Genomic DNA, 20,702 nt, shown 5'->3' with positions numbered 1-20,702 from the left:
ATTGAAATTCAAGAAGATGAATATTGTTATTCTTTTGAGATACTCTGGTCAATGGAGAACCGAAACATAATATGTTAATTATAAAAGTGAAGGGATCGTTGTCGCGGAATCAATAACGTATTCGAGGTTGATTTCATCAATTGCTGCCGAATTAAACATTGACGAAGCTTGAAAAACTATTATGTTGTCGACTAAAAGAGATTGTTGTCGCTCTGATGAATGGAGAACGAAAACAGATTATGTTAAGTGCAAAAGTGAAGGGATTGTTGTTGCGCGATCGATAATTTTTTTTTAGGTTAATTTCGTCAATTTTTTCAGACAAAAAGAGAGATTGTTTTCAACAGAAATAATTTTTTCAGACAAAAAGGGATATTTTTTTTAGTTCTGTTACAAAATTTGTTTACTTAAATTTGCGTGAATATTAGTATGACGTTAAATTTCATTTTGTGAAGATTGTTTTCATGTTAAGCACATAAAGTTATCTATTTTTCGAATTGAATTAATTGATATTCTAAATTTGTAAATTGCAAGAAAACAAGTTTATGTTATATACATAGCAATGCCGTTTATTATTCACGTATACATTCACTATGTTTTGTATATGTGTAGAATAATATTTTGGTATTGTGTTGTTTGTATTCACAAATTTATTAACAGACAGAAATATATATACTTTATTGCGTTGTAATGTATATTTTATATCTTATGTTATATATGATTTTTTTTCTCTGTATAATGGATTTGTAATACTAAAATGAAAAATATTATAACTAATCATATTATGATTGTCTACTTCAGCTATGTCCTCCGATGTTACAATAAGGATTGTAAATGGACGTTGGAAGCATCTAGTTACAAAAAAATTGAATTTTTTTTATTCAGGTCAAGACTTCCTTATCCTATATCTACTTAGTTTATGATTTTGGAAGAAGATACATTATCGACCTCGAAAGTGGATCTTGCAATTGTAGGAGGTTCCAAATAGATGAGATTCCTTTTCCTTATGCTATTTCCGTCTTGAAGTCAAAACATGTGAAAGAATTTTAGGCCATACTATTGCGTTAATAAGTGTATTCAATGTATAACCAAAGTATAGTACCGTCTACATAATTTACTATTGAAATTGGCGTTAATATGTATTTATATACATTTATGTTATGCATTTGTCCAACTACAAAATGTTGTTATGAAAATACATGTTCATTAGCGAAAGTTCACATACAATTGAGCTCACAAGACAATTGCCCGTAAAACTTATGTATATTATAATATTTAGTTATGTATATTGACACCTAATTTTTGCCCTCCACAACCCAATTTAATTTCGAGTTTCTTCAATTTTAAAAAAAAATTACAAAAATTATTTTATTCAAATAGATGCAATTTAAAATATTTATTTGAGTTATTTTATCATTTAATCAATGATTATACATTTTCGCATTTTTATATACGAGAACGTATAAATTTTGTTATTTAAATGAATATTTTTTATTATTAAAATTAGACTTTTATTGATTAAACTTGAAAATTAATCCAAATGGATAAAATCTTGATTTTAAATATGATTTGTTCTCAAAATATTTTATTTGGAGGAATATTTGTTTGATTTTTATCAAATCAAAAAACTCGAGGTTAATTTTTTACTTAATTCATGTCGGATTGTGATTCAATTTAGCGAATTGTTTAAATATGACCTCAATTGAAATCAAATTGGCCCCACTTGGAATGCAATTGACCAATGGATATTCAATATTGAGTTTAAATAAGTCGCCTAAATTGTAATTCAATCTTAATCCCCAAAAAGTACCATTTCCTAATTGGAATTATTTTAATCCAATTAAATTTAATTAGAGTTATTTTTAATCCAATTAAATTTAATTATGGTTATTCTAATCTAATTAAATTTAATTAGGATAATTTATTAAAAAACCCCAACATAACCCAATTTGAGAACCAACTTCCAGCCAGCCCAACAACAATTTTAACTCAACAATTTCAACCCATCTAACCGACCCAATAACCTGTGACCTGGCCCACTTTATGCTTTCTTCAACCATAACAACACATCAACGTACAACAATTGAAAAAACCACGACAAAAATATCAAACCCAGCAGCACCACCAATACAAAAAATAGCCCAAAATCGCGACTAACGAACACCAATGAAGACGATATGCTCCAAATCGCCAGACCCGCGAACCCAACAAACCCGAATCTGGGTTCGACCCGCGAATTCAATTCGTTTCTTCAATGAAATTTCTAGAAATTGGACAGCTCACGTACCATAACGGCTAATTGCGCGAATCTCGGCCACGATGGTATTATTCCGTACTTATTTGGTGAATTTCTATTGTTTCTTGAGGGAATTTGTTTTACAAAAAATTCTATTGGCCAACCCCCAATGAATTCCCTCAAAAAACAACAAAATTGGTACAATTTTGTTAGGGGAAACTGATCTAGAGTTCAAATTTTGAATTCCTTCTTAAGGAATTCCCCAATTTTCCCCTGAATGACTTTATCCCACATCGGTGGAGCAACTTTTGAAAGGGTTTTTTTTTTCTGTTCTCTCTATATAGATCTCTTTAGAGCAAGAAAAGGGATTTTTGGGGGGATATTTTTTGGGGGATATTTTTCTGAAGGGGGGATCTTCTCTAAACAGCTCTCTTGAGAGAAAAAAGAGGGGTCCTGAAAAAGGGAAAAGAGGGCCTTCGAGCAAAGGACAAAATATAGTTCTTTTAGCTAAAATTTTCTATTTTTCTTTGGGAATTTGGTTAGTAATTAGAGTTTCCGAACCGACGATGACGACTTGTTTCGGTGGCGGCTGATTCCGACGTAGTTTGAGGTCCCGTTTTGTTGTTCTGAAAGAGGTAAATACATCATCCTTTTTAGTTTTGATGTTTTCTCCTTGTCATTAATCTGTTAGTTTTAGTTTCGACGTTTTTGTCTTGTCATTGATCTGTTAGGTTTAGTTTCGATGTTTTTCTCTTGTCATTGATCTGTTTATGGCGTTATTAGCTATAGAGATGCCGTGAAGGCCCTAGAATTCTTGTGACGATGATTGTATCCGTTATTACGTGGTGTGGGTATTCTGGTCATGTTTAATTCACTGTCTTGACTGTTTGCGCAAAAAGTTCGTGACTTTATTATGATTTTGCTTACAAGAGAATTGTTATGCTAATCTTAGTATTATTATTATTTCTTTTAGTTTCAAGATTTTCCACGTTAACTCATTATGCTGCCTTGGGTTTTCTTTAACTTGAATGCCATCTGATTTACTGTCCGTCGTACCAATTGAATATGTGTTAATCCCAGCTTTATTGTTGAACTCCTTGTCTTATTAAAAACTCTCTTAATCGCTATCTCTTCTATTTGACTGTCCTAGTTAAGGTTTCGTTCATTGAATTTGTTGGGTAGAAGTTACCTTTACTGGATTTCTAGTTAATCTTCCTGGTTCACCTATTTTACTCAGAATTTGTGGGGCTTCTCTAGTCTTTACTTCGAGTAAACTATTGTCCAAATTCCCCGGTGAACGCTGGACTCACGATTCTTTGTGACTTGCCAAAGAAGAGGGAGATGTTGGTCTAAAGAGTTTTCATTTGAATATTTATTACCTGTTAATTTTTGAAATTTAGTTTATTTGCATGATTGGTTCAAAAATCACATTCCCAGATTCCATCTCACATTACCTGAGAGTGTTTGTTGTCCTTTGGGGTTGTCTCTGTGTAGGTAGGGGTGTACAAACCAAACCGTCAAATCAAACCAAATCGAAGAACCAAATCAAACCGAGAAAAAAAACCGACTTATGGTTTGGTTTGGTTGGTTAGGCGTTTGAAAAAAAACGACCATTCTTGGTTTGGTTTAGTGTTAACAAAAAAAAAGTCAAACCGAACCCAAATCAAATCGACATAATATATATATATATATATATATATATATATATATATAATTTAACTTTTTATACATAAAATATTAATTATAATCTACTTTTTAAATAATTTTTCAATTAGTTTTATTAATTTTCAATATTTAAAAAGTAGATGTATATATCTGTAATCTATAATATATTAAAAGTGTGAAGGGCATTAGAAATATTGTTTGAACTTTTTGCCCTTCATTAAAAGTCTTTGTTTTAGACAAAATCGTCTTTTGACTATTTTTTTTAATATTTAAGAGTTAAAAATTAATTAAATATATTTATGGTAAAACCTTTCCTTATTAGAAGTCATGGGAATTTTAATTTTTTTTTTCTAATTTAAAAGTTAAAAATTAATTAAATATATTTACGGTAAAATCTTTCTTTATTAGAAGTCATCAAAATTAATGACAACTAATACTTTTTCCACCAGTTTAAGAATTCTAAGTCAACTAAATTTGATTTTAAAAAGATTTAAAAAATTAGAGATAAATATAAAACTATTAGAATAAGAAAAATTAAGAAGTACCAGATTTTTAAAAGCTTTAAGTACGTAATAGGAATGTAACAATGATTTTGTAAAGATTTGACTTTAAAAATAAGAAAATATTTTAAATATAAAAAAAAAGAGAAAAATAATCGTAACACCAATATGGTTCAAATTGATTCGTTTCTCTTAGCATGTGGCAACAAGGGAAAAAGGTATTATATGACAAACGCAAAAGTAATGATTCATCAACCACTTGAAATTTGTAGTGGTAAAACATATATATATGTGTATATGTTTATATTTGCATTTTTATATTAAAGTGTGACAAATTTTTAAAAAGTGATTTGAACTTTTACACTTTATTAAAAATCTCTGCAATAGGCAAAATTATTTAATTTTAAATAATCAAACGTTACACGTGCGAGGCACGTGCGACTAAACTAGCATATATATATATATATATATATATATATATATTTGGGCCTTTAAGTTGTAAAATTTATCCATTAATTGCTAATAAAATGATCCAAAATCCAATATAAATTTAAAACCTAAACGTTTCACTCTTCATCTTATTTTTTAGTGTCAAGAGAGTTTTCCGCCCTCAATTTTTCATAATTGTGGTTTTTCATTAGCACATGAATGAAAACATACTTGATTTAAACTTCAATCGTCACAATATAATTGTAAAAAATAAAGATTATAAAAAAACTCGAAAAAAATTGAAAAAACCGAGAAAAAATGAAAGAACCGACTAAAACTTAAACCGGAAAAACCGATTTTATGTTGGTTTGATTTGGTTTATAGTTTTAATAAACCGACATAATTAGTTATTTTTTTTCAATAGAAAATCAAACCAACCCGACCTATGTACACCCCTATGTGTGGGAATATTGTCTGTACCTACTAGCTGGGTTTGTTGTGATAGAACTCGGTCCATAAAATTGCTCTTTTTTGTATCTAAAGATGCTTGATTCTAATTATTTTCTCAAGAGGTTCAAGACTTGTAATTGACTGTACCCTTATTAGCCTCACGAATTAAAGTTTCCCCAAAGATAATTTGATATTGTGTTGTTCTACTTTAAGATAACTTGATATTGTGTTGTTCTACTTTTAGTCGGCCCTGCTCGAATAAAGATCTAATTTAGTTTTCTTGAAATTATTCTTTGAATATATATATATATATATAAATTTGTCTTATTCTATTTGGTACTAAATCAGTGATTTGGATATAGAATAGACTCTAATCCTTCCTTCTCTTTTTCGTTTGTATGTCATCCATTCGGAGTCCACAAGGGACTCCCTCCTGTTGCACATGTTTTGAAGGGGCCAATGGAGCCTATATCCTCAAAACTCAATCCAACATTGATCGCATGACAAATGAATACAAGGAGTCGAAAGAAGAAGAATGGGTTAAAGTCGACTTGAAAGTCCCGTTTTTCATTTATTTGTTTATGTGTTTATATATTTAGTCATTTATTATTGTCTTTATTTATTTCTTTTATTATTTATTCATTTTGGGTCTCGAAGACAAAGTTGTAAATTTAATAAAGGTGGAGCAAGACTCGAGCTAAAGGCTCGAAAATTAAATTAGGACAGGTGAAATAGGCCGAAAGCTCAATTAGACTAGGACATGTCTCGTTGATTTGGGCATAATGGCCTAAATCTTTCACTTTCTCCTCCTTTTCTCCTTTTATGTGTTTACTTGCTTATTAATTTGTTTAGTTTTAGTTAAAATCCCAACTAAGTCACCCAAAACTATTTTATACAAGCCATTTCAAAAAATTCAATCACTTTTCAACAAATCAATCGTTTTGAAGTTAGTCAAAAGATGTTTTTAAAATAGTTTGGATAACCGCCAGTTAGCGGATACTCTTGGTGCCTTAACAACCTTCCAAGAGTATTAATAGGAGCCACTTACTCAGAATCTTCTAACGTAAATGATTATTTGTTTTGGTTCATTTAGGTAACTTTCAAAGGTTTTCTTAATTCTTTTTCAAATAAATTAAGTGGCGACTTTGAAAGTCAAATTTTTGCAAAACAAAAATGACGACTCTGCTGGGGACTAGTTAACTAGGTTCTAACCAAATGTTTGATTTCGTCTTTTGATTAACTGTTTACGTGTTTATATGTTTCAATTTTACGATAATTAATTATTGCATCTTATAACATATTCCTGCATCTATTTATAAACTATTTTGGGATTTCGTAGATGTCCCAGCCCCTGTTGTTCAATTTCAAATAAAGTGGTTGAAATACGAACGTTTATTAGCACATGAGTCATCATATTTCCAAACACAAGTCGCCCGCTTGGAAACTTGGTTCAAACCTACTCTAGACACCTAGGATAGAGCAAAACCAAAATCCTATTTTAGGCATGAGCCTAGGACGACTCGATACCCAAGGGGGGGATTGGGCCCATTAGAAAACTTGCCCTACGTCTATTGACCCCGAGTCAATTACAGGTGAATCATATTTTTGTGTTGAAGAAATATATGTATGTGATACGGGAATAATCACGGATATGGACTTAGGAGAGTGCGTGTTGGACCTGAGCCTTGGCATGTGCAATTGAAGTGTAATAGAGGCCCAAAATGCACCCAAATCAGCCCATAAATTACACTAGATGGGTGCCCACTCTTTGAAGGGCCTTTTGGTCATTTTAACTTATATTTTTTATAGCTATAAAAGGAACATTGTAGGGTTTTTAGTTTAGTTTTTGGATGATATTTGGGAGTTTTGGAAGACTTGTAACAAGCTCTCTCTCTAGTGAGAAGAGTGACCACTGAAACTAGGATACTCTTTTGTTGTTGCTTTCTTGGAAGCGTTGATGCTAGAGAGGTGAAATTCGATCTTGTGTCATGTAAGAGATAGGTTTATTGTTGTGTGTAGTTTTAAGGGTCCAAGAGTGTCCATTCTTGGGTTCTTAAGATTATACCTTAATGTGGTTTATCTATCTATCATTTTACCTTCTTGTAATCTTGTTTAGTGTTTGTGTTGTAATCTTGTGTTCTTGTTGTTATTGTTAAATCTGAATCTTGTGTCTTCTTGTTCATCATCTTATGTTGTTAATATAGTTTGTTGTCCGCTGATTTGGTGTAATAAACACCTTGTTATCTTCTTGTTATTGTGTTCTTAGGAAGCCGAGACTTGGTCTCCAAAAGGGTTCACGGATTTCTTCCATTTTGTGGACTGCTTTTTGGACTAATTTTCGTGTTCCCTTGTTTGTCCCGTATCAGTATGTTTAATCCAATCCATTATCATTTGTGGGATCGGGAGAAGGCTTGCTTTACTTACTTTCGTGTAAGGATTTCTCAATCGTACATCAATTGAGGAAGGAATTGAACAAGACAAGCAAGAAATTGATCGATTTGGACAGTTGCATGGCATCTATAGTACAATTATACAACAATCGCTTGATCATTAACGGATGTTGACAATAACGAGAAGTGGACAAAGGTAAAAGGGCGAAGGCCGATAGAAGAAGCATTCAGGAATTAGTATTTTCTATCCCCTGTGTGGGACATCATTCTTTTTCATGTTATTTCCCTTTCCCTAAAGGTCTTATCCCTTTGGTGCAACTTTTGTAGGCATTTATGTCATTTATGTATATCTATGAAATTGGGGGATAATGGATTGGCTTTAAAAAATGCATATATTTTCTTCAAAATTCGTTAGGCCCAAGCCCTTGGCTCAAAAAGGGTCACCCCAGTTAGGATACACACTATTATAATATTTATGTGATATAACTGCTTTATGTGTTTATGTGTGAGTTGAAGACAAATTTATCCACGATTCTCCCATGGATCAGTTTGTGTATGACACCAACAACTCTATGTGGTTACTTCTTGTCAAGTATCTTGCATTACTTATCACATATGGAAACTAACATATCTGTCTTTGAGTTATTTTACTTTACAGATAATAGAAAATTACTCCGTGTTGAAATAAGATGGCAGAACATCCTTACTTCACCCGGTCAAAAGCGCACAAAATCCGATCCTCTGACCACTATTCAAAATTGACTGAAAGAGACGAAGAAAATGGGTTGACCATCAGGGACAATGTAATAGCGGAACAAAGCGAGATAATTGTTGAACTCGCGAGAAAATTGGAAATGCTTTAGGAGGAGATGAATCGTACTTGAGATTTGGCTAACCTGTCCATACTGTCAATGCTCCTACTCCAGGAAGACATGGTATCTACTCCAAATCCCTCCCCTCAGTACGCCTATTCTAGGGGATTAGCCAAATAACATATTGTCCATCTTCGCTCCTCCACTTGTCTAAAATACCAATCACAAAAATAACCAGATGCTTACCATCCACAAAATCCATCCCCAACCCCACTAAACCCATCTCCAAATCCATAAAGTTCATTCCTAAATCCTCAGAACCCATTTTAAATCCACAAAATTTGCTCCCAAATCCCCAAAATCCATCCCCAAATCTACCAAATCCATCGAATCTATCTCCGAATCCACTAAATTCGTTTCCAAATTCGCAAAATCCTTCTCAGATCCCACCAAACTACTCTCAAATTCCTCAAAACTTTTCCAATTTCCAAAACGTCCTCCCCACCTACCAATCAACTTTATTTCATCTTCAAAATCAATCTGCCCTTCTAAATCTTCCTCATGTCATCATATCCCCTAACATCTTTAATTTTCTTCCTAATTCTGAGATAGAACATTACGAGGAGAAGAAGAAAAAATGGAGGACCGAGCATGAAATGAAGTTCTTGGCTCTAAATGAAGAGATTATGAGGATCAAGGAATCTCATGGGAAGGGGGACAATGATGGCCTAGATTATGATAATCTATGTGTTCACCCTAGAGTAGATCTACCAGAAGGATACAAGGCCCCTAAATTTAAAGTGTTCGACGATACTGGAAATACAATGGCCCATCTGAGAAGGTATTGAGATCAAATGGTGGGGATAGAAAAAATGAGGCATTATTGATGCGCCTGTTCAGCCGGAGCTTAAGCGTCGAAGCCGTAGGTTGGTTCACATCCCAAGAACTGAAAAGATGGACTAATTGGAGGGCATTGACTAAAGGTTTCCTTGATAGGTTTGCATTTAACATTGAAATAGTCCCTAATCGATACTCATTAGACTAGATCAAACAGAAGAATGATGAGTGTTTTCGAGACTTAGAGCAACTTTCACAGATTTGGTAAGAATTGGGGAATCTCTAGAAGAAGGCATTCGAATAGGAAAGATTGTCAAAACCCCGACATCGTTTGAGACTTCTATGTTCCCAAAGAAGAAATACGAAGATGTAGGCGCGGTCTCTGTTGATTCTGTTGCTAAATTGAAGAAGAAATTCAAGCCTAGGAATATTCTCTTCTCTCCGCCATCACCAAGTTTTCAGCCTATATTCTACGCCCAACCTCAATATCAAGCTCTACTTCCAAATATTTTACCCTAGTGCCAAGTTTCGCAGCCAAATTATCAGTCTCATGTTCAAGCTATTCTTTTAAATAATCAAATAAACGTCCAAGCACCTCCAAACTATCATCAAGTAAGTCCTCTTGCTAATCAAAATCAGTATAACCCCCATGTATAAACCTCGAAAAGAAGCCTCTTAGAAAATTAACTCCATTGGCTGAAAGTCGTACGCAAATCTTCGAAAGATTGATGAAAGCTGGTTACTTACTGCCTATTCCACCAAAGCCTGCCAATCTCAATTCCTGATTCTTTCAGGACGATCAATTCTGTGCTTATCATTCAGGAGCGCCCGGGCATAATACTGAAGATTGCATCAATATGAAACATAAGATCCAAGAGTTGATTGACCAGAAGATTATCACTCTTTAGGCACCGACACAAAATATCACCAGTAATCTATTACTTAATCATGAGAGAGCCACGGTTAGCATGACAAAAATAGCAGGCGAATGGGTATCCGGCAAGACTATTACTAAGGTGAATTCACAAAATTTCAAAAAGACAAAAGGAGTGGAAAAGCTAGAGAAATTTTTGGTCGCCTTGAGTAAGAATTTGGAAGGAATTATTGAGCCTATTATGGTTTCGGGAAAAGAATTTAAGCGTGGAATAGGGTACCAGCCAAGAAAGGAAGATGAGATTGAAGATAATTCAAAGACAAGTTTGTCCAAACCATCGCCACTCTTGAATCAATCATTTCCAGTGCGTGAGATGTCAAATGATGATGGTATTGGGGATGGGCTAGAAAATCTGTTCGAAGGATGCAATGTTGTTGCCAAAACTGGACCTCCACTTCGCTCATAATCCTTCGCCCGTCGTGGTAGATGAAGGGCAATTACTAGTAGTTTTTAAAATCGGTGATGATCCGGAGGAGACCCCGGAATCCACCCTTTATGTCTCAAACTTCCTTTTCGTATTTTACAACTTTCAAAAAGGCATAGGCCCGTATTTACGTGGGTCATGAGCCATAGTTTGTGTTATGTATCAATTATAGTGAAAAAGCCTCCTTTTATTTAAGATGTTGTTTCAAAATATTATTGTCTTTTATCATCTAACATGGTTTATTTTCGTAGCAATAATTTTAAAAACCTGCCAATGTCATGTCATGTCATATTAAGGGTTAGATGAACAAAGCGAAGGAAATAATGATGAACAGAAAGAAGGTGATGATAAGCAGCTAGTGGAAGATTGTAATACCCCGTATATTTCTAAGCTAGGAAGTGAACCATTTTTCCTACGTATGAAACCTCCTATCTTGTGATTCACATTTGAGTACATCACTTACAATGAGTATCCTAGCGATAATATAGCATATTATGTGTTAAGCATGTTCATATGAGTCACTTAAGGTAATGCAAGCTAAGAGTTTTTGAATCCATCAAGTTTTAGTTTTTGATTTTGAAAGGGTCATATTTGAACGATCATAGCTTGATATTTATATGGTGTTTTGTCATGTTTAGACCCACCAAATTATATAGAATCGAATTAGCTTTCTAAAGGTACCAATTTCGCCCAAATCCAACACCCGAGCAAGAAGTTATGACTTTGCAAAGTTGAGTACGTTGCCTGACGTAAAGTGTGCGACGCACAACCTAAGGTGTGCGACGCACACCCTAATATGTGCGATAAGATGTGCACCGCTACGCCGCATATGTGGGTGTCCAGGTGACTTAAATAGTCCGTTTTTGGGGTAAAATGGTCCTTTTTCCACCCCTATATAATGCCTAAACACGGAATTAAGCCCTTATTTCACCAAAACATATTCTTTCTCTCAAAATCCTCTCAAGAACACAAGCTAGGGTTTTCATAGAAGATTCAAGTTCAAGGAAATTTCTCCGTCAATTATCAAGAATCTTCCTTCTAAGGTATGCGTAGTGTTCATCCACGAATTTCGTCCGTGGAGTTCAAGAATCAATCTTTGATCAGTAAATCATGAATAATTTGTGGCGATATGGTTGTATTCATGTTGTTGTTTGTTGTTTGTTCTATAGAATGAGAATTTGATGAATTTTCATGAAGATTATGATCATGTAGTTGGAAACCATGAATTTGGGTGGATTAATGTGGTGTAAATTTGTAAATACACCCATGCCTTAAAGAGTTCATGCAAGGTGTTTGATAAAATACCTAAGAGACTAGAAATCATGCAATATAGCTAAGTAGAACCCAAATGACAAGTCCATGCTCTATCCCTTATGACTCAACATGAATTCCATGCAAATTGTTATGTATTGTTGTTGTGATATTGAATGCTCATGAAACTAGAACCATGCAAATAGTACATGTTACATGCATTATATTTCATGTTCAAGAATATGATAATCATGTGTAGTATGAAATCCCCTACTTATGATACTGTGAATTGTGGACTCCATCCTTATGATCAAGTCAGTCATGTGTGTCAGTTTCCTTCCATCGAGTTCTGGGGGTACTTGTACTTGAAAAATATAGTTGTGTGCCTAGAGCCATAACATGTTGTCACGATACTCTTAGTCAAGCCATGATCTATAGAATTCAGTTACTCATGTGACTCAGAAATCTCAACAGTCTCAGTAGTTTAGTAATCTCAGTTATGCTCAGTTAATCTCAGTAATCTCAGTATCCAGTAACTTCAGTAATCTCTATAAGTCAGTACTCTCAGAAATCTCATGAACTCAGTAGTATTCCATCAGTCATGGAACTCAGTAAGTTCAGCTAATCAGTTTAGTTCAGTGTCTTTCAGATGGGAGTAGGATTTAGCACCGAGCGAGCCTAGGGATGGGGACTCACCCGCTAGTGAGGACTGAGATCCTTAGATGAGATCCCTAAGTTTCAGAACTACGTAGCTAGCGTAGGTGTGAGATGTCACCCGTTAGATAGGACTGACATACTCAGGGGTCACCCGTTAGCACATTGATATGTATAGGACTGATCACAGCAGTTGTCATTACCGGTGGTGCGGTATTGACACCCTTTTAATCAGGGCAAATATTAGACCCCACCAGTTCAATATCAGGGCATATCAGTTAGGTGACTACCTCCCACAATTACAGTTTCAGTATCAGTCTTCAAAGTAGAAATCAGAAATTAGGACTGTCAGATACAATCATCGATCTCAGTGAGAAACTCGAAAAGTTCCATTGATTCATGGACCATCCCGTCAGATAGGCTTGATCTTATATTTAGAGGCTTATTATTAGATCTAGAGATCTCCCGTCAGATAGGCTTGATCTCAATCTCAGATTCAGTTGAGTATTCTCACTATTAGTTCCAGAGATCACCTGTTATTTAGGCTTGATCTTAAGCTTAGTCACTCTTAATCATTATTATAGGATTTAGACTGTTAGATATAGTCACTCAGTATCAGTTACATCGGTTAGGTCGAGCATTACAGTTATATTAGTTAAATCAGTTGTCACAGCTTATGTTATTAGTATTCAGTTTCAGGACTGTTAGACATGGTCAATCAGACCAGTTCTTCATAATTCGAACTGTCAGAAATAGTCATTCATCTCTTCAGTATCTCAGTATCAGTAAAGTCATGATGTCAGTATTCAGACTTAGTAGTCAGTATCTCCATGAGTTCAGTAGTAGTTACGTAAATATGTATTCTCACGTTCATATTAGTCAGCATGTTCATGCATATAAACCCCATGCACTTAGCCTACCCCCACGTATACTCAGTACTTTAGTTGTACTGACGCATTCACGCTATGGTGATTTCTTTTATGTTACACCATAGATTCTGCGGCGCAGATTCCAAACTAGCAGTAGCAGTTCAGTTAGAAGTGAGTCCTCATCTTTCGAGGACATGATCATTACATTTATTATTCCAGTATTTCAGTTTATTTTCAGTTTAAGGAGTTAGTTGGAGACATGTTCCTTCAACTCCTTATTCAGACAGTTTAGAGGCTTTTAGACGATTACAGAGTTTTCAGATTCAGACTTTAGTATTTTTCATTTTTTTTGGTACTGTGATACCACCTTATTCAGATATTTTATTGTTCAAGATTGAACCTTACGACCTTTTAGTTCATGTTTTCTGCATTTTTATACGTATATTATGCAATTACAGGTATAGATATCAGTCATAGGTTAGCTTGTGGTCCTTCGAGATCATGAGCACCGTGTAGCATTCCAGTTCAGAAAATTGGGGCGTTACAAAGATATAGATGAATTTGAAAATAGAAAGAAGCCCAACCTAGAGGAGCTTTAATCCTACCTGAGATGGATGGTCAAGAGCAGAACAAACCAATCACTTCTGATACGGTAAAGAGATACTGTGTTTGAAATATGTTTTAGTTTTTGTTTCTTTAGCTTATTTGTAATCGCCTTTATGATAGTATCTGTTTTATTATGTGTAATTGCCTAGAATCCTTTTCCTTTTATGTACGCACTACGTTTGACCTGAATTCCCCAAAAAGGGATACGTAGGCAGCCTATGTCGGCTTCGATCAACCCATTAGATTTTTCCATATATCCTTAGCGTAGGATCGAACTACGTTTGACCTGATTCCTGCTTCAACGGGATACGTAGGCACCCCAACAGCTCGATCATATGAACCCAGAAAATGGAAACTGGGGCAGAATTTTCGAGAAGGAATCTCGAAAATTCACAAAAGGAAGATCATTATCCAACAAAGAGAATGAAGACCAACAAAGACTTCGGATCCTGTCGAGTTGATATCATATCAAATAACTTTAAATTGAGGCTGAAATTTTGAGAAAGGCCTCAGAATTTTCACCAAACACTGGAATATATTTCAAATTCCCCAGCACCAAAGGTCAAAGTCTACTTCTTTGGAGGTAGCGATATGGTTTGCGTACATCTTACCCTCCCCAGACCCTACTTTATGGGAAAACACTGGGTTTGTTTTTGTTGTTGTTGTTGTTGCAGAGGTCAAAGTTAAACTTTTGAAGTCACTAGCTACGACAGAGTCTAGGTAGACTCAATCTCAGGCTATGATAGAACTATTTGAAGAACCCTCCAACAATGATCATGAGTTTCAGAAATCCTCCGTCGAATATAGTCAAAACTAAGAGGAAGACATTTGTTGAGCTAGTACATAACATGACTGGCAGAGATTTTCTGAAGCTCTTTAGAAACTTTCGAAACTATTTTCTAATATTAAGACTACTTGCAAAAGTCTATACAAATCTTTTACTTAGTGATCGCCTAGACGTCTATTGAGCAAGGAGCCGGGGTGGAGGTACCAACATGATGGGGCACCTGAAAGATGGCGAGGAGAAAACCAAGGAGCGAAGGAGGTCAACACGGAGTAGTTTCACTCAAACTAATCATTTTTCTGTAAATGCAGGGATCAATACACAAAAATGAGAGTCTTTTTCAAAAATCCCCGAGCAAGTTGGGAGCCACACCAGAGAATATGATGTTCAAGATTGGTATTTTTGGGTAGCCCCAAATACGGGTTAATACCCATTTATTGAAGACCTTTTGAATTATCTATCTTATTTCTTGAGACCACGAAAGACAAACCAAGGCTCCTTATCTTCTTTATAAATACTGTATTTAGAATTGTTCTAAAAACTAATCGCTAGCAAAAACGACTTTGTGTCTATTGACTGTCTTCCTTGAGTACAAGTAGACATATAAAGCAAAAACGCAAACAAATGGATTTAGGCGAAACCATCTTCATTCCCAAAAGAGCCATTCCATCTTATTTCATTGCCGAGAGGGCCATTCCATATCATTGCTAAGAAAACCATTCCATATCATTGTCAAGAGGGTTATTTCATATCATTGCTGAGAGAGTCATTTCATGCCATTGCCGAGAGGGCCATGTCATCTCATCTCATCGCCAAGAGGGCTATTTTATCTCATTTCATTGCCAAGAGGGCCATTGTATTTAATATCTGTTGACATGCGAGATAGCATACGCTGGCATCGATGATATCATCAATATTCAATATCTGTTGACACATGAGATATAAACACTGGCATCGAGGATATCATCAACATTAAATATCTGTTGGCACGCAAGACACAAATGTTGGCGTCGAAAATGTCATCAGTATTCAATATCTGTTGACACGTGAGACACAAATGCTGGCGTCGAGGATATCATTAGCATTCAAGATCTGTTGACATGCAAGACACAAACGCTGGTGTTGAGGATGTCATAAGCATTCAATATCTGTTGACATGCAATACACAAATGCTAGCACCGAGGATATCATCATCATTAAATATCTATTGACACGCGAGACACAAACGCTGGCGTCGAGGATATCATCAGCATTTAATATCTATTGAAATGTGAGACACAAACACTGGCGTCGAAGATATCCATTATTTTATGAAGCATCATCTAAATGCATCAAAAGTACGTGATTCAAAGGGACGTCTTTAAGTCGTTATCTAAAAACGAAGGACATATGAGACTTCCTAGAAATTGACAATTTGAGGGTCATCTATAAGTCATATTATTTGAAATAACATAGTTTTCAAGATTACCTATGAGTTGATAGCCCATAGGTCATTTGTAAACCGCAACAACATCCTAACCGGATAGTGTGCAAGGTTACCCCAAAAATTAATAGTCTGAAGGTTATCCATAAGTCGCAACTAAATCCTTATCGGAGAATATGCGAGATTGTCAAATTGATAAGTCCAAGGATTCTCTATAAGCCGCGTCATATCCAAGATCGATTATGTGCAGAATTACCCAAAGACTAGCAATTTGAGATATATCTATAAGTCATATTGTATCCAAGGTCGGATGATGTGCAGGAATACTTAAGAACTATCGGTTGGAGGGATATTTGTAAGCCATCTCTTATCCAAGGTCGAATAATGTGTAGGATTACCTAAAGGCTAGTGATGGATATATTTATTTATATATTTTTATATATTAAATATTAATTATTTTAAATAAATATGAATAAATATATTATATTATTGTATATTTTCTGACAAATTCTACAGGAAGAAGAAATAAATAAATAAAAGAATTCCACGGGTGTAACCTCAAAAGCTTCTCACACCCATCAAGTGAAGAATGAAACAAGTGAACGTTTTGAGAAGAGTTATAAGTTGACCGTCACAACCACCATTTCAAAGAATGCATTCGTTGATTCGACATTATGATTTTCTATAAATAGAGACATTTCTTTGATCATTAAGTATCCAAAAACATAAGATATATAAGAATTAGTCTTGTTTACTTTTTCTTTCTTTCCTTTTCTTTTGTAGAGTAATATTTTTTTTCTTTATTAATTTCTCTATAATGGAGTAATCTCTTTGTGTTGGGAGCGTTGAAGAAACTTGATATAATATTATAATATAAATCTTATTTTAGTTCTTTCAAGACTTGATTTTATTTAAAAGCTAAATAATTCATGTTGAAATACTTGTACTAGAAATTAGCGTTACTTGATATTTTATATTATAGTTATAGTTATATTAAGTTGTACTTCCCACAAGGATGAAAACTAAATATACTATAAGTATTTCATAAAATATAAGTAATAATTTTTAGTCACTTGTTATTTCAAATCTTTGAAATTGCTTCTTTTAATCCTTATCCTCACGGAAGGATTATTTTGAACTATTTCTTAGATTTAAATAGTCTCTATCTTATTTGTTTCAATTCGTATTCTCGCGGATGGTTGATTCAAATAAGATTATTGATTTGAGGGGTCATTATCTTATTTCTTTCAATCTGTATCCTCTCGGAGAGATTGTCTCAGGTAAGTTAATGATTTAAAGATCACTCGCAAGGGGTCTTTATTCCTCATAAACACATAAATCAATAGTCTAGAAAGTTATTCTACAATTTTGTAAAAATTACTAAAATAATAATTTTATTATAATAAACATACCAAGTGAATTCAACAACTCCCAACTTCCTCTCCAAGATAATCTTTTAAACACTATTTCTTTACATTTTTTGCAAACTTAAGAAATTACCCTCTTTTCATCAATTTGATTATCAAATCGTAGTCAAGATAATACAAGTTTGTAGCATAGATTTCCCAATCTCTGTGGAATGATATCTTAAACTATACTAGAATTTGACAAAGTACGAGCAACAAAAATCTTATACAATTTGGACTCGTCAAATTTTTGGCGTTGTTGCCGGGGATTGGTAAACATCTACTTCAACTTAATTGTCTAATTACTACTTTGAGATTTTATTTTTCTATTTTTTTCAAGTAATTTATTTTCTAACACTTGACAAGTTTTCAAAAATAAGACTTGAAGATGTTATTGTTGTTGTTGTTGTTATTATTATTATTATTATTATTATTATTATTATTATTATTATATTAATTTATATTATATTATATTATAATATATTTAATTATTATTTTTATTTTTTGTCTTAATGTATTTTATTTTGTAGCACCTAATTAGTGGTGGGAAGCAAGATTTTTTTAAAAAAATCTCATTGTGGACCTACTTTATGCACTTTAAGTTTGAATTTCAATCAATCAAGTAAAAATTTTACTAAGTTGGTAGAAAAATATTGTCAAAAGGCTATTATCTGTGACTATTGTGGCAGCAACCACCAAAGCTTTGAATGCCAAACAAGTAGCACATTATTCTTTTTGAATTCTTTGAGAATGAATAGTCTTGAAGAATTAATTAACCAAATTTGTAAAAGATCCATTACTTGTGAATATTGTGGAGGCAGTCACCTAGTTCATGAATGTCAAACAGATAATTCATATTTCTTTGATTCTTCTTATGAACAATCTACGTTGTTTCTAGTTCTTTCAGGTACATTGATTCTAGTGACTATGATTGCAATCCAGAGTGCAATCAATACTCACAAGAGGATCAACATATTGAGAGTAAATCATTTCAAGAGGAGAATGTGAATTTGGAGAAAATTATGCATACTCTCTTTAAGAATATCGATAAAAGAATTGCATATAATTATAAAGTCACTATGGATTTAACTATGAAAGTAAATGAATTAATAAGCATAGTAAACTCCTATAATGATGGTGAACTTTCAAATGAAACTGCATCTTGTAAGGATGAAACAATTAATGAAATAAAAGAGCCTTATGAAAAAAAATATATTGCTCATGATGAAAAGACTAATTTAGTGAAGCATGGTGACAATAAGTGTTTGATGAAATTCAAATCAACAAGTAACGAATGCATATTTCATTTTTCTAATCCACATAAATTTATTAATTTTGAGAAAAATGAGAATGAAAAAGTCACAAGCACAAAAATAATATTTGATCAGTATTCTGCAATTTCTTTTCATCATTCTAACTTTTTGGATTTTGTTGTTGGAGATTTTCAGGAAAAAGCATGGAATGATCCTTGTGAAAAATATAAAATAAAATTAAGAATTATCATGCATGATTATTTTTCTTCTTGAGATAGGGTTAAGATAAATTGGATGATCCAAAATAAGAAAATACTTTATAATGTTGTTGGTCACCTATGTTTGTGCAGAATTTTCAAAAATCAAAAAAGAAAATTTGAATCTAAAATTTGGGGTGGAATTCACAAGCTCTCGGAAAAAGAATTTTTTTTTTTCCTCCTATTGCTTTTACATTATTTGTCAGACACATGATGATATTTAAGTGGGGGGATAGAAAATATATATATCTACGCAATATATTTATATATTTACATAATTTTTTATTTATAGCATAACTAGATTAATAAACTTTCATGGATTTCTTTGTTCAGTTCCTTGCCATGGTCGTAATTTTGAACTGGACATTCTTTTATATATTTACATATTTTTTTATTTATAGCATAACAACATTAATAAACTTTCATGAGTTTCTTTGTTCAGTTCTTTGCGATGGTCGTAATATTTTGAACTGGACACTTTTTTTACAAAAAAAATTATAATAATAAAAATTTAAAAAATAAATTGAATGACTATCATTCATGGGTTATATGAACATATTTTCAAATTCATATTCATTTATTGTTGATTAAAATTGTAATATTTACTGATCCCAAGTGTATAGTGTTGTCAGGTGATATCGCCCAGTTCTCTTGCTTATTTGAAAATCTAGAACTTGCCTTGAATGTGATTTGAGGCAAAATACTAGGTAGATTTTAGAGTTAGGAAATGAAAGTAGGCCTTCTTGTTAAGTCATGATCAAAATTGACCTACCAAAATTATGTTTATCCCTCGTCATCCCCTTGAGTCTAAATAAATCATCTCTTATTTTATTGATAAGCTAAATTCTAATTCAAATTTAATCTTTGTTATTGCATCTATTCATTCACTTTATTCAAGTATATTATTAAAAAAAAAAAAAAGAGAATGTTATCAAAAAAAAAAAAAAGTTACAGAAAAAAATTGTTGGTAACTACTTCTTGAAAAATAATTGAGGAGAAAGAGGATTTAAAAAAAAGAATAAAAAAATGGAGGTTGATTTGTTTTAGAAGCAGGAAAGCAACGATGTTAAAATGCTAAAGTGTTGTGGTGCTTATAAGGGATTTGAGTCACTTTTATTCATATACATTCTATCCATCCCTAAATCTACATTCCAACCTTATTAAAGTCCTACATGATCTCAACTCAAGGACTCCTATATTAGTGGAGAACTACATAATAGGCAAGTTTATGGAACTTCGAGTAGCTTGAGATACTTCTTTGTTGAGAGAGAACTTTTTTTTCTATCTACGTCCTTTTTTCAATTTTATTGATATACTGTGTGATTTATAGGCATCTCTCTTCATTTGGTGAGACACACTGGGAAAAAGAAAATATTATAATTTTGATTCTCAATAGGTGAATATGAGTGCGACTAAATTTATTTGAACTGATGATGTAGTCTTTATTAAACTTTATTTTATCTAATAATTTTATTACTTAAAATTTTAATTGTTGTTTTATTGTGTCCTTTGCTCGAGGACGAAC

Source organism: Capsicum annuum, chromosome 1 (genome assembly GCF_002878395.1).
Source record: "Capsicum annuum cultivar UCD-10X-F1 chromosome 1, UCD10Xv1.1, whole genome shotgun sequence".
Taxonomy (NCBI): Eukaryota; Viridiplantae; Streptophyta; class Magnoliopsida; order Solanales; family Solanaceae; genus Capsicum; species Capsicum annuum.
This window is presented reverse-complemented; position numbering follows the sequence as displayed.